General features: G+C 38.6%; 1 protein-coding gene across 9 annotated transcripts in view; it reads left to right on the forward strand.

Annotated features, from left to right (window-relative positions):
• The window catches only part of Spata13 (spermatogenesis associated 13), a 331,833-nt gene that overhangs the window by 200,758 nt on the left and 118,595 nt on the right, over nucleotides 1–12,480 (forward strand). Inside the window, exons 1-2 of one of the 9 annotated variants that reach the window (XM_078015681.1) lie at nucleotides 3,897–3,998; nucleotides 4,589–4,667. The exons of 7 other annotated variants lie outside the window; for them this stretch is intronic. The gene's annotated coding sequence lies outside the window, so the exon portion shown is untranslated. Of the gene's footprint in view, nucleotides 1–3,869; nucleotides 3,999–4,588; nucleotides 4,668–12,480 lie in introns of those variants that run through there. One more of the 9 variants, XM_078015682.1, reaches the window with a different exon arrangement.

Consider the following 12,480-nt stretch of genomic DNA (forward strand, 5'->3'; position numbering starts at 1 on the left):
AGAATTATGTTGAATGAAAGTGGTGCCAACAGGCATCCCTGTCTTTTTTTGATGATGTTGTTCTTGGGGGGAAATATCCAGTCTTGCACCGTTAATTATGTTAACTGTGGGGTTTTGTAGATGGTTTTATCGGCTTGAGGAAGATCCTTTCTATCCTCACTCACTGAGTGTTTTCATCTTGAAGGGAAATTTAACTTTTCAAGAAAACATTTTTATGTTTATTGAAATAATCATGTTTTTTTTTCCTTCTTTATTGATAATGGTGTATTCCATTAAAAGCATTTTGGAGGTTAAACCAACCTTGCATTTCTATGTAAATCTCACTTGATCATGGTGTTTAACCATTTTATGTGTTGCTGGATTTGACTTGCTAGTATTTTCTTTAAGACTTTTATGTCTATGTTCATAGGAGTCAGTGGTCTATACTATTCTATTCTTGTGTTATCCTTTTCTGGTTTTGTTATGAGGGCATGCTGGTTTTATGTAATGAGTTTGGTAGAGTTTCTTCCTGTTTTCTGGAAGATTTTGTGAAGAATTAGTATTGTTTCTCTTTGTTTGTAATTCCTGAAGGGACCAAAAAAAAAAAAAGGCCATGATAGTTAGCCTTTCTCTTCAGCCACCTTGAACATTTTATCATTGACAGCCATCTAGCTGGCTCGCACTTCCTCTGTGGAGCTCTCTGTCCTGTGTGCAGAGCTGTTTCTGAACTCTGTGGTTAAGGCAGAATTCTCCTTAGCTCCCTTAACCTGTGTCCTAGGTGGTTACACTGTGGTATTTTCTGCATGCTCCCTTGTTTTCCTCCACAGATGGTGAACTTCTTGAGGGTAGTGACTTGTGTTCTGCACTTCAGTTGAGTGTTCTGAAGTGTCTAGCACAGTGCGTCAAAAAAGATGGGGGAATCTTTTATCCAACTACGCATACTTGAAGGCTCTTTTCAAGATTTCCTAGTATGTGTGAGTTTCTTTAAATCAGGTAAATTTTGGTAAGTTTCTTCGTATGGACATATGTCTGTATGTGCGTTTGTGTAGATATGTGTATAAACATACATACATAATGTCTATGTTCATACTCACATGACTGTATATTATTTCAGGCATAAACCTAAGTTTACTTATGAGAGAATTGGGCAGGAGGTATTATTCTTGGTTCCAGTCCTGGCCCTCACATGGAGATGAAGTCTTGCTTTCAGTTTATTTTCTCATCTATAACATATAAATTGCTTTGAGGACTAGAATAGATTATTTAGATTATTTAGTCCAATATTTTATACTAGTAAGCAATAAATAATGATTAACAGTTGATGGTGTGAGTTTCTATTTAAGTAATCTGACTGATATTAACCATATTCTAATATTTATTTAGTATTAATTGTGTTCTAATATGAATTTGAAATAATAGATGAGTCCTTCAATGAAATCAGATTTTGTTGAATGGTTAATTGAGCCAAAAATGTTCCTCATTAAATTTCTTGGCAAAGGAGTACTTTTTTCCTTTTCAATTCTTTGGAATATTTTTGGAGGTTTTCGTTATAGGCTGTCATTTTTCCTTGGCCATGAAGTGTCGTGAGCTCTTGAAGAAGGGCTTAAAAGCGTGTGCTCTAGTGTCAGGCACTCTGGACTCAAGTCTGAAGGCTCACTGCTGTGCGCTGTCTGCCCCACCTCCTTATCTGTCACAGGGGGAGTCGAGTCCCTGCTTCCAAGGGGTCTTCTGAGGATCCAGAGAAACACTTAGCACAGCACCTGGTATTTAGCAAGTACTGTATGTTAATCAGTTATGTTCTTCGTACTCATTATTTTAGCACTTTATACATATTTGGAGCACACTCAGTGTTTGAAAGAAAAGCTTTGTTGAAAGTATTAAGCTACTTACAGAAAACTTTTTTTCTCTTTTCCCATAATAAGAATTCTCCTGCATTGGGAAGAAGGCCTGGCTAGGTTAGATGAAACTCATTTCCAGAGTCTGAGCATCAAGAAAGACACTTTCCCACCAGCCTCAGTTTATAGACGGACGAACAAGCCTGCCCTAAGACTTTTTGTCTTTGTTTTCATCCTACTTTAATTTTTAAAGTTTATCATTTCTAGTAATTTTGTTCTGCCAATATTAAAAATATTTAGTTATTCAGATTGTATCAGTGTTAGAGAAACTCAGTAGGTTTCTCTGCTTCATTAATCTGGCCAGTTAAAGCTGGCCCATTAAACCCAATGAAACCAAGGGCAGCTCCTGCATGGACACTATGGCATTGGTGCCTGCCGTGGAGAGTGGCACTCAGGGGCACCATTATTTTTATTGTTCCTTTGGGGTTCAGAGTAAAGATATCTACTCCCATGTACATTCCTTATTCATGTAATGTTCCAAAAAAAGAGAAATATCGCCACATACTTGAGTACCCTCACAGTAGTAAATTCCTCTGGCATGCTTGGGGAATTTTGTCAAGGGGCTGCATTTTTCAATATAAAATCATATCAATTGAATATACATTTTTCAAATTCAAGTCAAGTATCATAAACACAAAACATGTTCAGAGTAGATATAACTCTTCCCTACTTTGCTCTGGAAAACTGTCATCCTCCCCAACCAAGATCCTATGGCAGAGTTAGAAACATTTGACAAGGGCATCATTACACCTTGAACTTTGTACACACAAAACAACCTGGGATTGTGGCTCAGTGGTAGAGCGCTTGCCTCACATGTGGGAGGCACTGGGTTCAATTCTCACCACCACATATAAATAAATGAGTAAAGTAAAGGTCTATCAACACCTAAAAAAAAAAAAAAATTAAAAACAAACTAACTTTGTTTAAACTTTGTCCAAATGTTTAAACTTATTTTAAGTAGAAAGTTCTCAAACAAGTACAAGTCAAAACTTTCATTACTTTGTATTGTTCTTCTTTTTCTTATTTGGGGGGTATTGGGGATTGAACTCAGGGGCACTCTACCACTGAGCCACATTCCCAGTCCTATTTTGTATTTTATTTAGAGACAGGGTCTCACTGAGTTGCTTAGTGCCTTACCGTTGCTGATACTGGCTTTGAACTCACAATCCTCCTGCCTCAGCCTGCCGAGCTGCTGGGATTACAGGCATGCACCACTAGGCTTGCCATAATATTCTTAAAAATGACTAATAGTGACCTTTCCTGTTGCAAGAGACAGTGAGGTGAGCTGGATTCCTGTCTGTATTAGGGTTCAAAGTTTGGAGGCATTCATTCTAATCCTGATTTTGCTTTGTATGATTTTAAAAAATAATCATGGCAGATTCCTCAGACTGGTGCCACCATGTTTTTTTCACGTATTGTTTCTCTTCTGTACACTACACGTTGACTTGGATCAGATATTATTACTTCCTCTGAAACTGAAGCTCGGAGAGGTTAGGTAACATGTTTAAAGTCATCCAGCAAAGTCAGCTTCCTTCAAAGGATTGTTGCAAGAAGTAAATCAGAATAATAATAAATATAGTAACTATATTTTTCTCTAATCACGATGTATGTTTACTACTGTGTTTGATTTTGGATAAATAGATGTTCACTGAGAATGACATATTTTGAAAAGTTAGTATTATAATCCTTTGGATACTGAAATTCCATATAGAAAATTCTCTGATTTCTCTATATAGAAATTTTTGGTTTTACCTTAATGGAGCTCGAATTCCATTAAGTAGATATGGGAAATGGGGGAAAAGCATACAGAGCCAACCAAACCACAAAGATTATCTTTCTATTTTTTTGGTTGTTGTTGCCAGTTTTGGGTTTTCTAGAGTGTATATTTAACTTGTTGATTTTTTTCCCTCTCTGGTGTGTAATTGTTGTTATATATTAACTTAATGCCAGGCAACAGCACGAACTTACAAATCACACTGGTGGGTTTTCGTATTCTGTGTAGGACAAAGTTCAAAGCTCTGATAATTTCATGGTCTGAGCGCTCCTGCCAAGTGACTGGATCTGAAATAAAATTATACCTACAATGGTGTGACCACTCTAGTGGCATGTTGAAGACTTGAAAAGGTAGGATGGGTTCAGGTGATTTTTAAATAAAATGAGTCTTTGGTTATCTTAATGGAAATCAGAGTCAAGGGAAAATTCATTGTTTGGTTATTGTTCTGAGTTTAAGGTCAAGTGGTAAAGTCTACAGCTAGTGACCATGGCCTTGCAGAATCTGAGTAAATGTTTCCGTCATTCCTTGGGAAATAGCTAATGCCATTCAGAACAGACGCTGGGAATCAGTCTTTTGGAAAGTGCCACATGTAACATTTTGTTTTGTTTCTCCAGGGGTCCTGCTTTGTAATTATATTTATTGCCAGTTAGGCTTTTCTCCCCTTTGTGTAGTTTAATATAAGCTTTTTCTAATGATGAAGATTGAAGTACACTCTGTGATATGTGTTTGTGGTACTCAGAAATGCTGGTTTGTATTATAGACCAGGCAGCAACTGCTATATTCTTGCCCAGCACATGTGACAGGCACTCAGTAAAGTTTATTGCTTGCTTTAAGAAGGATTTTCTTCACTAGGCATTTTATTTATTAGCAAAGTACTGCTGTGAGCAGAGGTGCCTATAATTTAAATTTTCCTGATTCAAGGATGTAATTTATTCTAAAGCTACCTGGAGATCCATTCAGTAAAAAGTAAGCCTTTGCAGAGAACTTAACGGATTGAAATATGAAAGCTCCAAATTAAGGTATGACTTTTATATTACCTCTGGAAATAATTGCTCCCTTAAAATCCACTAATAGCCTTCTATGATTTTTTGACATCATGATTATTGGTAAGTCTTTTAATATGGTCTCATTTCAGAAACCTGAACAAATCATTGGTTTTAACATAAGAGGCATGGTGTTTTAAATTTCTTACGATGTGTTTTATTGAAAGTTTCTAATGATCTGGATTTAACAGAGTAGACAAATAAATGTTTTGTTTCTTGATCCCTGTATTAGAGTTCTCCAGAGAAAAAGAAAAATAGGTTGTGTGTGCGTGTGTGCATGTACGTGTGTAACAGGTTGCATATCCTTTTCTGGGATTTTTAAAAATTTTGGAATATGTGCATATTCTAATGAGATATCTTAGGATGCGACCCAAGTCTGAACATGAAATACAGATAGGTGCATATATCACTTATATTCATAATATGAAGTTAATTTTAGGCAATATTTTTAATAATTCTGTGCATGAAGCTGTTTGATGTGGAATTTTCACTTGTGATACATGTTAGTTTTTCTTTACAATAACCAAGTACCTGAGGCAGGCCACTTATGAAGAAAAAGAACTCAGTTTTTCTGACTGAAGTCCAGTTTTCATGGGATGAGGGCCTCTTTCCACTGACTTGTCACCTCGTGGTGGTTGCAATATTGGGAGCAAAGAACAGTCTCAGAACAGGAAGATAGAGTGGCTGGGTGGGGCTAGACTCAAGCTTGTATAATAGTCCTGCCAACAGAACTAACTAAAATCCAGTGAGAAATACCTTATTCCTTCCGGAGGGCATGTCCCCAGTGATCTAAGGACCTTCTGTGAGCCCCCCCTAAAAGCTCCACATCCACTTCCCAGCATACCTATTTTGGGGACCACACTCCCAACAAGTAAACCTTGGGTGAAGTGCAGACCATGGCATGAGCTCACGTCTACACTCAGAATGATTCAGATTTTGGAACATTGTGGATTTCAGAGTCCCAGATTCTGGGTACTTGAGAGAGGGAAAGAGAGAGGGAGGAGATATTGCTTGATTTATAGAATTGACTCATGTGATATTAGGGACTGACAGATTCAGACTCGGCAGGGCAGAGGAGCAGGCTGGAAATTCTGACAGGAGTTGATATTTTAGTCTGGAAACTAAATATTTTTGAGGCTGAATTTCTTTTTTTTTTTACTGAAGATCTCTGCCTTTTAAAGGATTCCACTAATTGGAAGAGGCACTCCTATTATGCAGGGCCATCTGCTTCACTCAGTCTCTAGATTTAACTGCCAATCGCATCCAAAAAACACCTTTACAGTGATATCCATACTCATGTTTGACTAGAGAACTGGGAACCCTGGCCTGGCCAAGCAGACAGGTAAATATAGTCACCAAATAAGGAAATGTGGATGTTTCTGCAAACATGATTTCATAGAGAAGTCATCTTTTCTTCATCTACTCACATGATGTAAAGTAAATTGCAAAGTTAAGGCAGAAAAGTAGGAAGTTTGGGAGAAGCTATAGGAAAATCTAATGCTCCACCAGCAATTTGGAATTCCTGCTATGGCCAAGGTCAGAAGTTTATCTTAGGGATACACAAAGTCCTGTGTCATATTTGCTGGGGGTTGATAATAGTCTTCCAAGAGAAAAGGTTCAGGGAAGGGGAACAATTGTAATGGCCTAGCAAAACTGATGACAGGGTACCCTAAATCCCAGAGCAGAATAAAAATAGGTGGCCAACAACGCTCTCCTGACACAAGAGTCCCACTGAAATGGTTTCACAGTGTCTGCAGGGGATAAGTCTGTGCTAGGGCCAATAACTGAAGTGGCATTAGTTACTTTTCAATATTTCTCAGCCTTCAGTTTCAGGAAGCCGAAGCGAAACATAGCAGTGTTGCAAGCTTATCAGGATTTTTGTGATTGTTATTCAGATACAGGTTTTAGAGAGAAGGGCTCCACAGGGCAACTGTTTGGAACACAGCTATTGAAGTCATCAATCCAAATGAAAATAAAAAAGGAGGGAAGGGAATAAAGACCAAGAGGTAGATTGGAAATAGTAGTGCATTTAGATGTTATGTATCCTCAAGGAATGCTAATTGGCTCACTTATCAAGAAAATGGTTTCATTTCCCTAAAGTCACACTTAATATGCTGTTTAGTTAAAAAGAGCCTTCATGTGGGTTAAACGTGTAGGTGTAGGTTTATGCAAACTGAGCAGAACCAACAAAGAGACTCTTATTAACCCGTTTCTTTGCGGAGGCTGTTGCAGCTAACACCAGGTTGCATGTTGTGATACTTGGGCAAGAAAACACTTTTTTCACAGCAGTGTTCCCTGCTGACTTCTTCTTTGTAGACCTTGGACTGTCCCTGCTGTGCACTACCAGACTTTCATAAACCATGAACTCCTCTGCCAACTGAAGAAAGGAGAAAGTCAAAGGCACAACTAGATCTGTTTTTCTCCTGCAGTTGTTCTGGCCCAAAGTCATGCCTGAGTCATTGGAGCTTTTCAGTGAAGGAGGTATAGTTCCTGGTTGTCAGGTGGCTGATTTCTTTTCTTTCTTTTGAGTAGTCCTACCTATCTCCATTTCTCAGTTAGCCTTTAACACACAACCATTGCCCTATATGTCTCCACTTTTCTCTTTCTAGCAGTTGGGTGGGGCACAGAATACAGCTACCTCTTTTTCACCAGGCATTTTTTTCTGAAGCCCTTGCCTTTGAGGCATTCCTTATCAGGAATGAAAGCAAATTCTGAGCTACATAGTGATTTCATTTCTACATCATTGGGTATTTCTTGATTCTCTGCATCCCTTGACATTGTTAATATCTCTATTCTTCTTACAATTCTGTATGGGGACTGGGACACCTGTTACCCTAGTCTTCTGTCTGTCCTTCTGCCTCTGCACAGCTCCTTGTTTTCCTCCCTCCACTAAGTGTAGATGCCCCGCAGGATACTCCCTCCAACATTCTCTTCTCACCTCCAGCCATTGCCAAGGCCACACCTTTCTGAGATCTTGTCTCCACTGATCCCAGAGTGTCTCTTTTGAGTCAAGACCTGAAATTCTTGGAGGATGGAATAGTGTGAACAGAGGCAAGGGAGCAGAAGTCACTTTCAGAGACCAGCAGGCCTGCCGGGTTGACTGAGGCCTGCAGCGTCTGGGCTGAAGTTATGTGCCATGAAATGATTCTTACACCAAGCATGGTGCCTTGCATATTGTAAGCCCTCTCAGGAGTTTGAGAATCATTCAAAGTAAGGATGATGTGAATGATGAGGGCCCTGAAGGCAGGCTGAGATGATTGGCCTTTTATCTAGGAAGGGCTGAGGGCCATTGAAAGTCACTGATGAGGATGCTGACTATGACTGGGGGCCCCTCAGGAAGCCTCCTCTGGCACTGGATGGACTGGAGAGTAGAAAAGAAGAAAAATGAGAAGCTCTTGAGAAGTAACAAAGCCTCTCGGGTAGGAGAGAGAGAAGGGTAATAGACAGGATGGACCAACCCGTCAAACAGGGACAAACAGGTCCAAAGAACTCAAGAGGGACTTGATGGGAGGCAGGTGAGGATAGGGGAAAAAGATGAAGAATGCCAGTACAGACAGTTTCTGATTTACAGGGTTTAACCTAACATTTTTAACTTCATTGTGGTGTACATGTGATACCTATTCAGTGATAACCTGGATTTTTTTTGGTGGGGGGATACAAGGGGCTGAACTCAGAGGCACTTGACCTCTGAGCCACATCCACAGCCCTATTTTGTATTTTATTTAGAGATAGGGTTTCACTGAGTTGCTTAACACTTGCTTTTGCTGAGGTTGCCTTTGAACTCGAGATCCTCCTGCCTCAGCCTCCTGAGCTGCGGGGATTACAGGTGTGTGCCATGGCATCCGCCTGATAACCTTGAATTTTTTTTTTTAAGAGAAAGAGAGAATTTTTTTTAATACTTTTTTTTTTGTTTTTAGTTTTCGGCAGACACAACGTCTTTGTTTTTTGTATGTGGTTCTGAGGATCAAACCCAGGCCGCATGCATGCTAGGCGCATATGCTAACGCTTGAGCCACATCCCCAGCCCAGATAACCTTGAATTTTGAATATGGGTCTTTTCCCAGGCCAGCACTATTGAGATCTGATCCTCTTGATGCGGGGTTGCAACAGCAACCACTCTTCCCAGTTAGCCCCATGGTCAGGAGGGGAAATGACACTGTGCAGTGTACTGTGCTGCTGAGCTAACATGTTTGCTAAGTTAGGTGGATTCGGTGCATTCTTTTTTATTGATATTTGCAACTTATGGTGGATTTACTAGGATATAACCCTGTTGCAAGTCGTGGAGCTCTGTATTCCGGAGATTGTGTGGGGTGGGGAGCTACTACTGGTGGTGCTGACAGAAGATGGTGTGAGGTGTTGTTTTATTGGGAGACTGGTGAGAACAGGACATCAGCTTGATTGGGTTGGAGTGCAAGGGATGAATTCTGATAGGGATGCTCCCTGGCTGTTAAGAGCTGGAAGAATAGGTGACATTGGTTACTTAGGCATATCAAGTTACCTGGAGAAGCAAATTGAGTTTGGAATCTTGGGAATGGGCAGAGAAATTGAGGAGATCAGAAGGGACTGAAAAAGAACAACCAGGTATGGAGGAACAAGAAGACTCCTGAGATTGGCATGCTCAGAAACCTAGAGACAATCAGTAGTTATAGCATCAAAGGCTTCAGGCAAATTTAATTGGATTCTTTCTGAAGAGTCCTTTTGATCTGGCACTTAGCAGTGCATTAGCAGAATTAGCAAGCACAGTTTTAAGAACATAGGGAAGCAGAAGCATGATTAGTATGACAAGGTAAGGTCTACACATGTCAGACCTTGTGCTAGGTGATGGAGCCACAGTGATGAATGGGATAGATGCGGAGTCTGCAAGTGGTGCACAGCAAGAGAGGTAATCAGAGGACTCTTTATACATAGTGGAAGTAGAGAAATTCAGAAACACAAAGAGAAGCAAAAATTTGAGCAGAGTTTGCAGAGGAGACTGTTCAGGTTCATAGTTATTCAGGTTCCAAGTCCATCTTACCATCTTTGCATCCATGGTTCAGTAGCAGAGTCCTTGGGGGTGCCTCACTGATCTCTGCTGCCTTACAGTTTATGAACTACAACAGTATCACCCAAGAACATTGAGGGGGCTTTATTGCAGTGCTACATAGAGTTGCTAAAATGTAAACTGTGTAAGATAAGTGTTAATATATAAAATTATTTATGTTTGCAATAAAAAATGTCCCAAACTTTGCATCCTTTAAAACATGTGATTGGAGAAGTTGTTCATGCAATTAAATTATATTGAGATTTCTCTTTTACTTGGAGTCTATTGGAGTAGGACAGAAATTGGACAGGAGAATTCCCAGGCTCTTTGCAGGATGAGTTGGAGAAACATGGAGAACCACTGAGAGAACAGGCAGCACTGTGACATACAAGAAACAAAGCAGGTAGGGAGGTAGGATGGGTACTATATTTATTATACTCATAATTCTTGAACAATTAATGGATATGGATTAATGATTCTCAGTAGTTCTATCCCCCAGGAAAAATCAAAATAGTTATTTTATATCCTATTAACCTATAACAGTTTTAGAATTTGGGATCCATTATGCTACTGCTGGTAACTGCATAGTGAGCATGCTGTAGATTTTCACTCAGCACTTCCCAGCCTAATTGGATCTGCTCAACTCAAGGGGAAAGACAAGGATTTCTTCTTTTAAAACTCATCATTTTCTATTTCTGAGTTATTTGTGCACTATTTAATATTCTGTTTGAAGGTGTGTAGAATCTGGGCCTCATCTGTAGGAATTTAATCAATAATTTCATTGGTATCTGTCTAGTGAGCTCCACCATGGTCTTTTTATCTGAAGGACAGTTGCAAAATGCTTGTTTATTGGAATAGTAGGAAAACAATGCATGTTGTATGGTTCAGTTATGACTAAATTCATGGGAAGTGAACAATATGCTTTTTATTTTATTTTATTTTTTTGGGGGGGTGAGTACCAAGGATTGAACTCAGGGACACTCAACTGCTGAGCCACATCCCAGCCCTATTTTGTATTTTATTTAGAGACAGGGTCTCACTGAGTTGCTTAGCAACTCGCTTTTGCTGAGGCTGACTTTGAATGAGATCCTCCCCTGCCTCAGCCTCCCGAACTGCTGGGATTACAGATGTGTACTACTGCCCCTGGCTATAATATGCTTTTTAAAAACAGCTTTCTTAAATATGATTTAAATACCATGAAGTTTATCCATTTATGAATCAACCTCACCTTATTTAATTCCAGAATATTTTTATCACACCAAAAAGAAACCTGATACCTGTTTGCAGTCATTCCTCCCTTTTACCTCCCCCAGCCTCTGGCAACCACTAATCTACTTTCTGTCAGTCTCTATGTATTTCCCTATTCTGGACATTTCATATACATGGAATCTAATATGTAACCTTTTTTTTTCTTTTATTGATTTTATTTTTTTTATAGATACAAGACAGCAGTGGAATGCATTACAATTCTTATTACACATATAGAGCACAATTTTTCATATCTCTGAATATAAACTGTGTCCATGCCAATTTATGCCTTTATATATGTACTTTTTTTGCATTACAATTCTTAATACACATATATACCACAATTTTTCATATCTCTAATATGTGACCTTTTACAATTATTGTCTTTTATTTGGAATAAATCAAGGCTCATTGATGGTATTTGGTTTGATTTTACTTTTTGACTATTAAGAATGATATTGTTATAAACATTCGTTCATGGGCAAGTTTTTTGGCATACATATGTTTTCAGTTCTCTTGGGCACATCCCTATGGATGGAATTACTGGGTCTTATAGTAACTGTTTAATATTTTGAGGAAATACCAAATTACATCCCCGCCACCAATGTGAGAGGTTTCTGGTTTCTCCATATCCCTGCCAACACTTGTAGTTATTTGGAACAATACTGCATTATATCAAACTCTTAATTATTCAGGAGATGGTTATCTGTAAGTTGAGTTTTCTAGTAGGGTTTTTGTTTCTCTTGTCTCCCAAGATTCTGATTTGTTGGTTTCACTTTAATATCTAGTTTCACTTCCTTGGAGAGAGGAGGCTGGGGAGAACTTAAATTGGTTAATGTAGCTACATATTAACACCTGTTAACAAGTTGGCTAGGAAGGCTTAAGAGGGAAAGGCTCAATTTATTAACTTATGTGATGTTTTGGATTAATGGCGAGTGGACCTGTTAGAGCTGGAGATAGTCTTGGCTTTCTTTCATGATAATTAATATATTTTGTGTTTTTGTTTATTAGAAAAAACTAAAGTTTATGTAAATATGTTCCATATTATCTGGATGACACCATATATGGACAGCTATAAATTTTTAGTGACTTTTCTGTTGAGTTTAATATCTTGATGCTAAGAAATTCAACTAATGTGACAATAACTAACTTAATGCAAAGTTTTCAGAACATCTTAGGGGATCTGGTATAATTTTTCTAAGAGCTTCATATCTGATTCAAAAAAAATTTTTTTTCTGACTCTGGTTTGGTGAGGAATATCAGTCAGTATTCACAATGAGTGACCTTTTCCCACAAAGCGATTGTCATTGTAAGAAAGTGGGCAGGTTCCCAGGGGCTAGAGACTTAGCATGAAGTGGCTTGTCACAAGTCAATATTGCTTTCAGTATCACACTCAATTTTTTAAATTTCACATGAATTTATAGTGTTTCATAAACTCTATTCATATGAATATTAATATTTTAATATTAAACTCTTAAATTGTATTAAAAAATAGCCACACTTTCCTCTGGCACACTGAAAA

The sequence above is a fragment of the Ictidomys tridecemlineatus genome, chromosome 6 (genome assembly GCF_052094955.1).
Source record: "Ictidomys tridecemlineatus isolate mIctTri1 chromosome 6, mIctTri1.hap1, whole genome shotgun sequence".
Taxonomy (NCBI): domain Eukaryota; kingdom Metazoa; phylum Chordata; class Mammalia; order Rodentia; family Sciuridae; genus Ictidomys; species Ictidomys tridecemlineatus.